The 16,235-nt window shown below is 41.6% G+C and overlaps 1 long non-coding RNA gene across 1 annotated transcript; it reads left to right on the top strand.

The window, feature by feature from the left end:
- The first annotated feature begins 6,244 nt into the window (after positions 1-6,244).
- Positions 6,245-7,694, top strand: LOC113099022 (uncharacterized). The gene is made up of 3 exons (XR_003289263.1): positions 6,245-6,374; positions 6,691-6,772; positions 7,238-7,694. It is a non-coding gene; the product is annotated as an uncharacterized LOC113099022 (long non-coding RNA).
- The last annotated feature ends 8,541 nt before the right edge of the window (positions 7,695-16,235 follow it).

Raw genomic sequence — 16,235 nt, 5'->3', positions numbered from 1 at the left:
CTGCACTAGTGCACGTAGAACAAGGTACAGCTTTTATCCCTGTAGTCAATGTGGGGTTTACACGTGCTACATTATATCCCCGCCAGTCACTAGGGTCGCTTGTTCATGCAACTGTTGAGGGCCTTCCTGTGGGCATTTCTGAAGACCAACCAGAAATAGAGGCTGTTGTGGCTAGCATGCCGACTCCTGAGGGGGAAGACAGGCCTAAGTCAGTGAGGGAGCAGATACAGGCCCTTGATTTTTCAGTGCTAGGGGAGACTGAGCAAGAACAGATAAGGGCATTCTTGTTAAAACATGAGTCGGTGTTCTCAGCTTTTGAGGGTGACCTTGGCTGTACTAATCTTATATCTCATGATATACCCCTGCTAGACGACCAACCAGTTAGGCAACGTTACAGGCGTCTCCCCCCTTCTGATTATGACGCTGTTAAGGCCCATCTGCGACAGTTACTAGACAGCCAGGTTATACGAGAAAGTAGTAGCCCCTATGCCTCTCCCATTGTGATTGTGCGGAAGAAATGTGGCGGCCTACGTATGTGTGTTGACTACAGACAGCTTAACAGCAGGACCAGAAAGGATGCCTTCCCTCTCCCTCGCATCGAGGAGTCTTTGGATGCCCTATCGGGGGCTCAATGGTTCTCCACGCTGGATCTGGCTAGCGGATATAACCAGGTACCTGTGACCGAACAGGACCGTCCAAAGACGGCCTTTTGCACGCCGTTTGGGTTATTTGAATTTAACCGCATGGCCTTCGGACTGTGTAACGCTCCAAGCACTTTTCAACGGCTGATGGAGAGAATGTTTGGAGCACAGCATTGCCAGTCCCTGTTACTATATCTGGACGATATAATTGTTTTTTCTTCTAGTGTCGAAGATCATATACACCGTCTGGATCTAGTGTTGAGCCGTCTATGGAAAGAAGGTCTGAAAGCAAAGCTGGAGAAATGCTGTTTTTTCCAGAAGGAAGTCCAGTACCTGGGCCACCTTGTATCCCGCGAAGGTGTATCCACTGACCCAGCCAAGGTGTCCGCAGTGGCTAAGTGGCCCCGTCCCACCACCGTGTCCGAATTGAGGTCTTTCCTTGGTTTTGCCGGGTATTACAGGCGATTCGTAGAGGGCTTTTCCAAGCTGGCAGCTCCTTTAAACCGCCTGGGGGCAGAGCTTGGCGGTACTAAGACCCGGAAGGGCAAAGGGCCACGGCTTGATGAAGTGTGGACAGATGTCTGTGAGAACAGCTTCCAGGCCTTGAAGCAGAGGCTGGTGAGTGCCCCCACTTTGGCGTTTGCTGATTTTAACTTGCCCTTTATTCTGGAGGTCGATGCCAGCCACATTGGTCTCGGAGCAGTGCTCTCTCAGGAGCAGCAAGGAAAGATCCGGCCAATTGCTTACGCTAGTCGTAGTCTCAGTCCAGCAGAAAAAAACTACAGTTCCATGAAGCTGGAGTTCCTTGGAATGAAGTGGGCCATGACCGACAAGTTCCGGGAGTATCTGTGGGGCCAACAGTGCACTGTTTGGACAGACAATAATCCCTTAAGCCACCTGGGGACTGCCAAGCTGGGAGCGACTGAACAGCGGTGGGAGGCCGAGCTTGCTGCTTTCAATTATACCATCCGTTATAGGCCTGGGCGTACCAACAGGAATGCAGATGCCCTCTCCCGACAACCTGTAGGACTACTGGGACAGACCACAGAGTCCTCCACACTAGGGACAGCCATACCAGTCCTTGTACAACAAACGACCAGATGTCAAGGTCCACCACTGGCAATCCAGATGGCTGTCTCGGCCTTCCCCTCCCGCACCCTCGAAGAATTAAGAAGGCTACAAGCAGCTGGAGCCTTCCTGCCGTTCTGGCTGACACAGGGACCGCCCGACCCGACAGTGCATAGGAAATTGCCGGGCTCTACCCGTGTGCTGCTGCAACAATGGGACCGTGTTGTGGGAGCCGATGGACTGCTCTACCGCCGAACATTCCGTCCAGATGGGGGCGAAGAGGTGCGTCAGCTCTTGTTGCCTGCATGCCTAAAGGAGGAAGTCCTACAGCAGCTCCACAACGATCATGGCCACCAGGGGGTTGAACGTACCACAGAGCTGATAAGACTGCGGTGCTATTGGCCCGGAATGGGGGAAGATATAAAGCAGTGGTGTCAGAACTGTGAGCGGTGTACCCTTGCGAAGTCTTCGCAATTCCGACCCCATGCACCCATGGGGCACCTCCTGGCATCGCGTCCAAACCAGATATTGGCTGTGGATTTCATCTTCTTGGAGCCTGCAATGGATGGTAGGGAACAAGTGTTGATCATGACTGATGTTTTTACTAAATTCACACAGGCCGTGCCCACCAGGGATCAGAAGGCAACAACGGTGGCCAACGTGCTCATCCGGGAGTGGTTCTTTCGTTTTGGAGTCCCAGCTCGCCTGCACTCTGATCAGGGACGCAGCTTCGAGAATGCCATTATCTATCAATTGTGTGCCCTGTACGGGATCCAGAAGACCCGGACCACCCCTTATCATCCTCAGGGCAACGGCCAGTGTGAGCGTTTCAACCGCACGATGCACGATCTGCTCCGTACTTTGCCCATGGATTTGAAGCGCCGCTGGCCAGAGCACCTACCCCAATTAGTGTTTAGTTACAACACTGCTGCCCATCAGACAACTGGTGACTCACCATATTACCTGATGTTCGGGCAAGACCCCCAGTTACCGGTGGACTTCCTGCTTGGCAGGGTACAAGAGCCTGGACATGGGCATGTGTGTGAATGGGTCCGAGAGCACCAGCGGCGCCTAAATGTGGCCTTCCAGAATGCCAGGGAGCGGATGCAGGCTGCTGCTTCCAAGAGAAAAGAACGGCATGACCAGAAAATCCGGAGTGAGCCACTGGCAGAAGGACAGCATGTCTACATCAGAGACCATACAACGAGGGGCCGGTCGAAGATCCAAGATGCCTGGGGCGCCACAATACATCAGGTCATCCGTGCACCCCCACTTGGTGGGGTGGTATATTCTGTGGCTCCAGCACGGGACCTAAGCAAAGTACGACAAGTACATCGAACCATGCTAAAGCCTGTCCACTTGGACCAGGACCCACAAACATCCAACAGGCCTGTGGAACTGCAGGAGGAAACAAGCCAGCCAGCAGATGGTGACACCCCTGGCCAATGGGTTCTTGTCCGCTCTCGGGAAGAGGGTCCACCTATCCAGCTTGCCACCACTCTTCCAGTGGATGTCCCCATGCTGGCTTTGCCCGACTCCCAGCAGGTCGCCCCCATCACAGACGTGACACCAGCTGGCTCAGTGGCACCCCGGAGAACAGCTCGGACTACTGCAGGAAGACATGCCAACCCACACCATCTCCCAGTGCCAGTGGTGAGTAGGGCAAATGGGGCTACTAACTCTCAAGTACTTGGGTCTAGCAGTAAAGTGACAACAGTTTTCCGTCCTTGGTATTAGGTTACCCCCCTTGCATTTTGTTTATTCTTTTTATTAAAGGAAGGTAGAGTTATGATCTATTGAGCTTATCGGCGATACGCCGATAACAAATCGGGGGGGGGGTAAAGTGTAACCGGCAGAGTAATCGCTGTCTGGTTGAAGTTTGTCCCTCTGCAGCTACGGTTACCCCCTGACGTCACTCAGCTAGCCGTGAGTGGCTAAACAACTCATTTGTGTCTGGCCAGTTGCTATAAAATCGTCTGCTTGTTGAGCTTAGAGATATTCTCTGACGCACGATACGTTTTCAGTCCTGTTGCTGCTTGGGTATGTGGTTCTCCTGTGTCAAAGTGTTTTACTGATTGCCAGACGCTTCCGGGTAATCGCGCTGTGTATTGCTGAAGGTCCTGGGCAAAGCACACGCCGGGTAGCTTTACCACAATTTACTAGCATCAAGAAGGTATTATTTGTGTATTTTATTGTTAACTATAATGTGGGTGTCGTTGTTGGGATATATGCTTTTTAATGCACACATTTGCACACAGGTCTGGGGCAAAGTACCCGCCGTGTAGCTGTAACGTTACTGCCAGACGCTTCCGGGTAATCGCGCTGTGTGCTTTTGAAGGTCCTAGAAGGAAAAAAGTTTGTTTATTGTGTTATGAGTAGATCCAGTGTGTTAGGACTAAAAGCTTTTGAACACATGTACAATGAGTCTGATTGTGTTGCCCTGACATATTGTATGACTGTTTTATTGTCAACTCTTAATATAAATGCATTTAATGAATATGCTGTGTGTAACGATTGTTATGTAGGGTTGTGAAGACCAGCACAAAGGCCTGTTTTTCCACCGTGTCAGTTCATATGTCAACATTGAGGCAGATTGCTCCTGCTGCTTTGCCTTGCCTGAATTAAGTTTTATATATTTCTTTTCTTTATTGTTTATTTTGCCGTAGCCTCCGTCTACTGCTCTGTCTGACTGATGTGGTATTGGCTGTGCTAGTAGTTACATTTCTCTATCCATTTTTCTAGTGATAACTTACTTGTTCTTTACCTTGTCTTTCCAGAGTATTAGCGTAGCTGCTCACAAGAGAGGTTCCTGGTTCCGTCCCCACACCCTGCACCATGTATTGTAGTGGTAAATTGCACTTCACAATCTTGTTTGAATCATCGGCTTGTGGTGGTGTGTGTGTGCGTGTGTGTGGATGCATGGGATCGTGGGCTCCAGGTTCCAGAGCACGGGTGGTGAACGTCACGCGTATCTCGGACAGGTAACCTGCCTTGCCAGCGAATCAGTATTTTCTAGTTTAATTGGTAATCATACACTGTCCCCTGTAACAGCTAATGCCAGGTCTAGTCTCTATTAGTAATGTGTCTCTAGGATGACGGTGTGGCTCTTTTAATGATACCATTGTATAATAAAGTTTTGTTACTGTTTTTCTACTGAGAACACGTCTCTGTCTAGTTCATCTTATGTGTACTTCGACGAATCTGCTCGCCTTAAATCAGGTATTTAGCAGTTCAGGTGTAAAGTATATCCTGGTGTGAGAGGCACCAGGTGGCGTAGTCCAGAACCTTTAAAATCTAGATCTGTCCAAAGCACCGAAAGGTCACACTTACCTGGCAAGTGAGCTGACAAGGGTTACAAATGAATGTGGTGTTTGTGACAAAATTGTAGCTTGTGTCACAGACAACACCAGCAACATTGTTTTAGCCCTGAAAGACCATCTCCACTGGGACCACATACCTTGTTTCGCCCATATGCTGAACCTCATCATCAGAGCTGCGTTGAAGGAGGTCCAACCAATATTGCAAAAGGTCAAAACAATAGTTGAATACTTCCACAGGAGTACAGTTCAAGCTCAAGGCCACACAAAAACAGATGGGTCAAGAGCCGTTGAGGTTAAAACAGGATGTGGCCACAAGGTGGAATTCAACATATTACATGTTGAAAAGATTTACAGAAATCAAAGATCTGATCATCTCCACCCTGGCACTAACTAATGCATCTCTGCCAACATTGTCACCAGAGGAATGGAACATCTCCAGAGAAATCTTGGACATTATTAAGCCATTTGAGGAGGTCACCACAGAAGTGAGTGCAGAAAAGGAAGTAGTTTTAGGACATTTTTTATTTATTATGATTCATCTTAAAACTACTTTTTATAGTTTTAATGTCTCTTGATGCAGCTTCTTTTCTTTAGCCTTATTTTTTAACAAAGAAGTGTATGCAGTACTGTTTTTTATTTTGTTATAATTCATTTATAAACAACTTGCATTCTTCACAGTCAAGGGCTCCCTAAAGGGGTGGAAGTTTAGGGCGATTCTAAGGGCCCTGGCTGATTTAGGGCCCAGAAGAGCAGACCCCCTTTTCTTATTTTTTATACAAACATTAAATGTGCTAGGGCCCCTCATGCACTAAATGTGTATTTTGTCTGTTTTGATCATAGATTTAATATTTAAAAAATAAATAATGTATTTACTGTTTCAGTCACACCCCTCCCTAAGATATTTGAATATTTTATATTATGAAAACTAAATAGGCCAATAAAAATAATATGGTTATTACGCGTGCGTGTGTTTGACTTATATACAGATGCAGAGTCAGCTTTATTGTCAGCACCTCGTCCTCCTACTATGTGTACATTATGTTCTGTTGTGCTTGCAACTGCAATTGAGATAATACATGTTCTCCCTTAAATGTAAACAAGTACATGAGCTTTGTACTCATCCTTAGACATTTTAACTATGCAATGTGCTAAGTATCTTCTTTAAAGTATACAGGGCATGTTTATTGGGCTAAATTTTATCTGTAAAAATTGTAGGGGCCCCAGAATTTCTTGTGGTACCTCTGGTTCGGGCTTAATTTCTATCATCTTACGCACCATCAGTGAGCGCAGGAACGCACTGAAGATTCAATCATTTTCCTCCACAAAAACATGAAGACTAATCTCTGTGAGTAAAGGATTTACAAATGAAACTAAATATTCATTGAGTCTTAAATGCATAATGTAGACAGAGTATATACGCTAATGTTGGCATTATTCTTTTATTAAATGTCAGCTGCTAGTGTGAAGCAAATCCAGTGGAGACTTCATCTTAATTCCATTATTGCCAAATACCCTTAATTTAAAATCTTAATTTAAAATTTATTTTCATTTAATTAGTTAAAAATACTCCTTTTTTTATTGGTGCGTTTTATCTATTTAGTTTTTTATGTTTTTCTTCCTGTGAGTCATACAGCTCTGGCTTGTCTCTCTCCATTACTCAGTGTTGAAGTCCAGGCAGACGGCCCGTATGAAAGGGTCCCGCACCAGAGCCAAGGAATGGCCACAAACAGTCAAAAAGTGCTGGTAATAAACATTTGTCTTTCTCTTTGGGTCAGGCATTTCAGGTTCCTGTCAAATTAGAGAAATATAGATTTCTATTTACATTGTGCAAGGAAGCAGCAACTATGATAATGTCATGCAGTTATGTGTCATAATGTCATCAACCCAACTGCATTTGCAATATTTCAGATAATAATGAGCTATATATATCCATATATCAATATTTAAACAATACACAGAATTTAGCCCTGCCTACAACTTGTATTCATTCAACTACAGGACAAATTAGTTATTTCCTGTAAAATATGAAAATAATAATAATAATTACATTGTGGTCATGCAGGGTAGGTTAAGTCAGTTTTTATAAGACATTCACCTTTATAAAAACCCATACTAACTTTGTTAAAGTGTATAATAAAAATGTCTTTCTTGCCTATGTAAACCTGTCTGAGAAATCTTTGTGTTTGCTTATTGTTTGTCTATGTTAAGGTGGAGAAACTGAAGGCCTCCTGCTGTGGGGAAAGTACAGACCACAAAACAAAAAGTGGACGGGTGCTCCAGTGCCCCTCTGAGCTGCCAGTGGTAGCACATGCGATCCTGGAGAAGATACAGAATAGAAGAGGCAGAGAATTGAGAGAATATGAGATACAGAATGTCTCTCAGAAGTCAGATTGTGTTTCACAAGCTGCTCTTTTCTTATAACATGGAGTTATTTGTATGGCAGCAGTTTGGTATCCGGTGTGTCATAATGCAATGTGACAATGCCCAATGGAGAAGTCATCAGAGAAAGTGCCAACAGATTGTCCTGCATTACTGTGTACTCACAAGTGTGCACCTGGTTTGCAAGGCAGACGCCACACACCTCTATTACAATTTACACGTTTCTTTGTTTCTCTATACAGGAAGTCAGCTGTCAAGATTTCAGGAGGAAGGAAAAGAAGCCAAAACAATGATGATGGTAGGAAAAATGCTATGAAATATTTTTAATTCAACATTAATTAAATAATAAGTCCTAAACTCTTAACTAATCCTAATCTAATAGCTTTTATAAAAATATCAAACTGTTATTTTTCATTGGAGTTTTTGGGGCTTCGGAATAATCCGGGGAAATTATAATGTGCATTTACTTCAGATCTTATATTTCAAAGAGAAATGCATACAGTACCCTTTCTGTGGGTTTATATGCTTACATTGCAATAGTTTGCACTTACTTAATTTGTTAATTTCCCAGTGCAATATGTGTCCAAGACACGTGAAAAGAAGTTGAGCAGCTATACAGAGAACATTCTGTACGACTGTAGGTGCATAAACTGATACTATACTACATCAGGAGAAGAGAGCTGAAATTGTTGCTTTTTATCAGAAAAGTCTAAATAAAAAGTAGTTAACATGTTGAATACTTTGCTGTTAGACCATTCTGAATATAAACCAAAACTATGATGTTCTAGTAATCATATGGCAATTGAATTTCAGAGGCTGGGAGGACAGATGTAATGGTATATTTAATAATGAAATAAAAGTATGACATGTTTTGTCTTTTCCCCTCTTCCCAAGGTCCATTGGCTCCCCTGTCCATCATGGTAACATCATCCTTCTTGTTTGACTGACTTATGAATTGTCCTTAGAGGGACAGTTAACCTTATTAAGAAGCATGAAGTTATTTATGTTTATGTAATAATCCCCTGGACCAGTGTTACATTTCTTTTTGGGAAGTCAAAAGGGCTGCTCAATTCGGATGAACACAGACCTCTCCACATGTGGCATCAGTTTTTGCCTACAGAGAGATAAAGCTACCCAACTACAACATACAGTACATGTACAGTCTAAAATCACATTACAAAGTGACAGTAATATAATTATACATTCTCTTCTGCTTTCTCCAGCCCACTCTATCAGGGAAATATGTAGATCCTAACAGGGTTTATAAACCATGTCCTTATATATAACCTATTTCACAAATTAAATACAAAATGTGTGTACATTTATTTTGCCATTTCTTTCAGCCAAAAGGCCTGGCCCCATCTTGGGAACCACAGGAGAACACCAGAATGACTGTATCAAACAACAACATTAGAGTTGTATTGCACAGAATTGATTACAATCTAATTAAACAGTATTTGTTTTATAAATCTGTTTCATTATTTGTTCATTAGGGCTGGGTGTTGGGAAGGACCTCATCACATCCAGTATTTCCATTATCCAAAAGACCAATCGTTGTATTGTGCAGTTTGCCTTTTCACTACCTTCCACCCAGAGAAACTAGTTTGCATTGTCTGGCACTTTCTATGAGCATTTCACAATAAAAGTTCTGTTGTTTCTGCTCCTCTGAAAAATAGGAAGTGATATTTTCTCTAGAGTACTTGAGGGGGTATAAATATCTTTTAGTCCTGTGACAAAGTTTCATTTTCACCTCATTCAATTTCTGGCCCCATATATTCAAGCTAATCAATCACGCCTGTATGACCAATAGTAACCCCAAAAACTGTAAAATACCAAAATAATAGAACTTTACACACAAAAAGATATCCCTCTATATTCATATTGAGCAAAACGTATGACATAATACCTATTTTTAGCATTTACCCTCTTTTAACATAAAACATTCACATTTATGGGAACAGGTATGTGCAATATACACAATAAAGGAAAATTATATGTAATGCTATTTTTGTTTTCATTTAAGAATATTTAATATGTATCAATAAATAGCCATACATGGTCAATGCATATATTGCAGTATAATGATAAATATAAGCACTGGTTTCTCATATGTATATATGAAATGTGTTATGCAATATATTCTATTTTGCAATATATTCCCTTATATCTTTTGTTGCATAGGGGGGAAACCTTTTTAATCCTTGTAGTACAAGGTGTATATCCAGCTTTGGTGTTAAGAATAACCTTCCAGTTGCATTTAGTTTTCATAATCTCTGTTCATTGAATGCAGTATCTTTAGTTCATTGCTATTGATGTTGCTATCGCTGAAACCACGTAGCTTGCATTACGTACTTACATACTGCCCAGAAGTATTTTCTTCACAGACACACGCTTTTTTTTTTTTTTTTTTTATCTTTATTGACTTTCTATTGAACCAGTTAACATGTTTACAGCACATATTGGACCAAATGTATACAGACCTCCACTTTTTAAATGATATCTTCAACATTTCTCCACAGAAAAACAAATTGATAACTCAACATGTTAAGGCTATCACCTTTAATTATTTCTCCTTGGAAAATGAGAAACACATTTTTTTGTAGCATGCGGTTACAGAAGTGCTTTGTGTTGTGGGTGGAGTTTGCGCGTTGTACTCCTGTTTTTGGCTAAAATATCTGAAATAAACCAACATATCTACTTTTTGTTAACATAGATCATCTAGATGCAGTGCAATTACTAGTTTTGGCTGTACTAGATATTTAATATATCCAGTAGATTATCTTTTTACAACCCTACTTTGCAAACCAGAAGAACTATACTGTAGTGCTGATTTGTATCGAGCTGCATGGTGTGGATATTAGGGAAATTATATATATATATATATATATATTTTTTTTTATAGTGTTTTTCTTACAATTGGAGGTTGCAAATAGTGAGATGTGAGTATAGTGTGGGTTTAGTGGGATGGTTAACACATCTATGCAATCAGATTTTAAATATCTAATTGTTAAATGGGGTGAAACAATTTTAACCAATTATAACCCATATTTTATCTATATTTGGATAACTGCCCCCGTTCTCAGGTCATGAGCTCTCGATATCTTTAGCCCCTTGTGTTGCTGTATTATAAGCCTTCAAACATGTACCGACATGAAGTATCAAAGGTCAGTGTCTCAAAACAGGAGCCATGTAGAATCTTCATACTCACATATGTTACTCTCCAGGTCACGACCTTTCCAACGATGTCTCTGGTTCAGCTATACAACAAAGTTTCAATTTTCTCATTTCACGGACACAAGCCATCTCAGGTCTAGTTTCAGGGAGCACACAGGCTCAATATATAAAATAAAGCTTTTAGTTTGTTTCTGACTGTGTAAACAGATTCACACACACACACACTCTCTCTCTCTCACACACACACACACACTCACAGTCTCTCTCTCACACACACTTGTATCTATCTTTGTGAGGACATTCATTGACACAATGCAATCTCTAGGTCCTTATCATAAACCCACCCATCACAACTCAGTGTCTGAGCTGAACCCTGACCCTAAACTGCCCAAATCCTCATTATAACCTGATCCCTGATCTCTTGACCCCAAACTGACCTTTACAGGCTCTCAGAAAGTGAGGACTGGTCAAAATGTCATTCATTGTACTCTCTTGCTCCTCACTCCAATGGACTAAAAATCAAAGACAGTTGTACAAGTACACACACACACACACACTGCTTACATGAATATCTATTTATGCTAATGCTGCTACGATGGTAAAAAAAAGACTATGGTCTATGATGAGTAGTCGTCTCCTCTTGTACTTGTATGGATATGGTAAAATAGTAAAAAAGTATAAAGTAACCCTAAGAAAAAAAGAAAAAATACACTTAACACTAGACTCATTGGACCTCGTATCATTAACACAACTGTTAGAAATAGAAGCTTAATTTAACAACTGATCATGGATCCCAAGACACGGTGAAACATATCAAACAAAAACATAATGCTATCAAAGATACCAAACTCGATGGGCATGTGTTCCTCAAACTTTACTGGAATGCAAATAGACTTTCAAACTGAGGTAGTAATATTCAAGACATTATTTTAGCAGCACAGGACCGTGACTTGAGTGTCTGTGTATTAAGGAGTGCTTGTCAGTGTGTGTTAAGGTGAGAAATATACTGCATACATTTGAGTGTGGGTGGACAAAAAGAGAGACAGAGACTTCAAACTGAGACTTCAAAACCCCTTCAAAACATGGAGTAACTCATATACTGTATACAGAGAAACACTACCAAAAACAAAAGCAAAGGTTTGCACATGGCTCTAGGAGAGTAGGAAAGTGCAAGAATGTACATGTTGTATGTGCAGTGAGTGTATTTGTGGCAGTGGTATACATCTTTGATGAGTCCCATCAAACACTTGGGAGTAACTTACTAAAGCATAACCTAGGTACATATCAAAACGTTTCTGAAGCCTGAAGTGCTTGACTTTGTGCAAGAACAAAAGTGCATGTCAGTCCATGTGGAACACAAAAAGAAGTGTTTGTGTTGATTGTGTGTGTGTGTGTGTGTGTGAGTGAGTGAGTGAAAGAGAGAGAGAAAGAGAGAGAGCGAGAGTGTGTGTGAGTGTACGTCAGTATTCCTGTGTTTGTGTATGACAGAAGGAATACATTGACAAACCCTACACAATCACCAGAACATTCAGTTAATTTCAGAAGAAGCTGGTTGTCATAGTTCTCATAATCAATTCGTGCCCTTTTTGGTCCAAAGATCAGTCCTGCTGAACTAAACAGTCTCTCGCAGGCTGCTGAAGCTGGTAGTGCTGTGTTAAGCCTCAATACTGCTTGGAAAGACCTAAGTATCTCTACTGTATCACCTGTGCACCCAAGGTAAGTCTCCAGCTGTTCAGTGTTTTCTTGGGAACTGGTCTGTTTGATTGCAGAAAAGAAGTCCTCCTCCTCTGATTCTCCACAGTTTGGTCTATAAAGTAAATTTTTATTTAGTGAAGGCCTTTGAAATAGAAAAGCAAAATTAGGACCAAATTGAACCATGGATTACAACGATGAAATTACAACACTGAAAGATGGCACAATGATTTTGATCAACTTCATATGGCTTACAAAAGGACACAGATTGATCTTTGGATTGCTTGGTAAGTTAGTAACTTTCCTCTGTTAATATCATAAAACAAACAGTACAACCCTTACCAAGTTTTATGATTTGTTCATCACTTGTCCAGCACTTCTTGAATTTGGGGACTAGAATCGCCGCCGCTATCAGCTCTGGATCTTTAAGCATTTGTCCAAATCGTTTTTCAAGTCCTGCTAAAAGTGCATCAATCCATGGCCTACAGAACTTGGAAGAAATGTGAAGGTGCTGGAGTTAGTCTTGAGTAGGGTTATTGTAGGGACCAACCATCCCATTTGCACATTAGTCTCTCCCTGAAGTAAGTCAAGAGCCTCCGCTACTGGGCTCATAGTCTTTGCATATTCGGACAGAAAGGCAAGCTCGACAGGAGTAAACCTGTTCAAACAAAAAAAAAAAAAAAAAAAAAAAAACATTTTTCATGGAAAAGCTTCAACTCAAGAGCTGAGTTTGCAAGTCTCCTCGATGATCTCTGCTGCTGTGGTGGATCTTGCACTTTTATTCCACAGACTCCAGCACTTTGAGAAAGTTGAGCGTGAGACCCTTCTGTAATATTTGCCTCCTCAACATCAGTTGTTGACACCAGGTTGAGAAGGTGGCAGGCGCAGCGATGGTGTTTCACAAGCTGATATTCCAGACAGTCGTCCTCATCCAGTATGACTCCAGCTTCAACAAACTCCATGCTCTCAGTGCTATCCTGCTCTTCATCATCACCATCATCATCTCCTTTATCACTCTCTACCCTAATCTGACCATAAACCCTAAAAGCTTTTAGGAAATTTGAGCCATTGTCAGTTGTGGTGCGGGTAATCTTTTCACTGTGGATATCGTTCAGTGCCCTGTCAAGAACAGCACAAGTATGTGAACCTTTCAGCTGTCTGCAGGCTAGGGCAGGTCTGGGGGTCTATCTAGTGTGCTGTGACACCTACGAATCCACTCCTGTAAGCTGTCCAGCAATCAGTTGTAGTGGCAATGAACTGAAGTTCACTTAGAGCGGTTTTCAGATTGTTCTTCATTTCCAGGGAAGCCTTCTCTACTTTGTTCACAACAGTGTTGTGTGAAATAACATTAATATTGGGCTGGAGAAGATGTACAAGATCTATGACCCCCGTGCTGCTCAACTACATTAGAAAGGAAAGCCTTGTATGATAAGATGGAGGACTGATTTATCCAAACTGGCCTGGGACACTCTTCTGGTGTCTCATAACATAGTTTGCTTGGATGGGGGGCTTTCATCTGCTGCTCTCTCTGGTTTTCTTCTTAGGGCGATTGAAGTCAAAGTTTTGTGTCTCCAGATGATTAGGGTGTTTTCTCTGTGGAAAAATATGCATCATTGAATCATTTACAAAAACACACATTATCAACCTGATATACTTTTGTGTGTATCTGGCTACATTTCTCCCTGTGCTTTCCAATTAGGATGGCCACCTTACCTCACACTTCTCATCTTGACTAAATTGTTTTAAAATTAAATTAAATGTATTAAGTTGTGTGAGGAAATGGAAGGAATAGGCATGAATTTAAACAGCATTGAACCCAACAGGGCCGCTCAAAACAAGTGTGACAGAGGGCTGATATGAATAGCACCTAACCTAACTAACACATTTCTTGTGGGTACCACTGATACTAGAGAAGGAAAGGCACACAGAAGTCACAGTTCGGTTCATACATCATGGTTTGGTACAATGGAGGGAAAAGCAAAACAAAAATCAGAAAGCGTGTGTGTGTCTCAGGCTGTACCACCAAAAGAAAATAAATTACTTAAGCCTTGTGTTTGTTAAATAGGTTTTATTAATAAAGTAAAGGCATAGAACCAGTTTATTTGTAGTGCACAGACAACAACTTTATATAATTAGTTTATTCATTAAATTAATAAAGAGACAAAAAGACCCTGAGATATGTATTTTGTACCGGAATGAATTGAAAATTAATTTGCTACATTTCAGATTTATATATTTGTTTTCCTTAAAATTAATTAACAGTAACAAACACTTGCAGTTTGAATGATGCACTGTATAAACAAAATAATGGAGTATGTTCTTATGTTTCCACTGTTTGATCGCACCTGTGCCTCACACACACACAAACAGACACACACACACACACACACACACACACACACACACACACACACACACACACACACACAGACACACACACACACACACACACACTCACTCACTCACTCACTCACTCACTCACTCACTCACTCACTCACTCACTCTCACACACACACACACACACACACACACACACATCTAAGTAAACACTTTGTGATTTTTGATCGCGCCTCTCTCTCTCTGAACTACAGATTAGGTCTCCCTAAAGAACCCCCTCATCTAACATTAGGTCCACATTAGATCAGTTAATTTGCATTTATACCGTGTATATTCTCCGTGTATATTCATGCACTGAACCGTGATGCCTGTATCGTTTCGGTTCAATACAATAATACATGTACCGTTCCACCCCAAAACATACTGAATATTAATAGCTTAGTATTACAGGGTTTCCCGCAGCACTTTGCAGCAACACACGCCAGCATATTTTCAGACATGACCAAACTAAACAAAAATAGACAAATCACAATAAATGGTCAAAATGTTAATGTGTACATTTGCAGGGGAGCAGGGGCCAAAGAATCTTACAAACCTGACTTGGACATATAGTTTGTGGTCAGGGCACATCTGGAGAGAAACTATTGACTTGCTCTACTTCTTCACCAACAGTGGTTCCTCTCATTCCACAGAATCTACAGGAAGCAGTGGACTTGTTAAACAGGGTGGACAACAGGGTGATCAATATTGATACGTATCCCAAGATCACCAGCTGTAGAGGACAGCACATAGGGCTCATATACAACTCAAAACACACTCCTGGGTCACAACATCATTCATTGTGGTGCTTTACATTAATTGCTGGCTACATCAAAATGATAAAGTAGTTAAAAGCATCACCTCACATTCTGTATTGTGGGCTTGGGCATGCAATACGAAGCAATGTCTCATTGCTCACCTCTGACACCTTCTCCAGGTATGACACATAACGGCAGGTCACATCCATGGCCAAAAATACAGCATCCTGGAACTCTTTTGGAGAAACATTGGATAAGCAAAGATTTCTCCTTTATACATATTCAGACCTTTTGGGGAAAAACAAGAAATAAGTAGAGAGCACATTGCACTCTGAAGAACACGCTTCAGATGTTTTATCTACAAATATTTTCAGTGCAATTTATCAAGACCAATACCAAAAGTCTAACTTTGTCAGATATTGTGTCAGACCAACCAATACTATAGATATACTGTGCACTCTGGATTAAAATCTAGTTGTATTTTGTTCATTCAGCTCAGCAACTTCACTCTTTGTGAAAGTCTGCATTGCTAACCTCAGCAACCTGCCATTGCCATCTCAACACCTGGTCAAAGATTCCCTCATCCGAACATCTCATTTTACTTCCAGTTAGTTATAAAATAAGCCAAAGAAACCCGCTGCTCAGCCTGATTGAAAACTTACACTCTTGACAGCCCCCCGGACTTCCTCAACAAAACTGGACACCTCAGAGTCTTGGGATAAAAACACTCCATCTAAAAACCCTGGCTCTTCACTCCTACAACAAAACGTATTCTGGATAACCACTGTAGTAAGTCTGACATCATAATGATAATAACACATTATAAT

Source organism: Carassius auratus, unplaced genomic scaffold, assembly GCF_003368295.1.
Source record: "Carassius auratus strain Wakin unplaced genomic scaffold, ASM336829v1 scaf_tig00216836, whole genome shotgun sequence".
Lineage (NCBI taxonomy): Eukaryota > Metazoa > Chordata > Actinopteri > Cypriniformes > Cyprinidae > Carassius > Carassius auratus.
The sequence above is the reverse complement of the archived record's forward strand: the minus strand, read 5'-3'. Positions and strand labels throughout refer to the sequence as shown.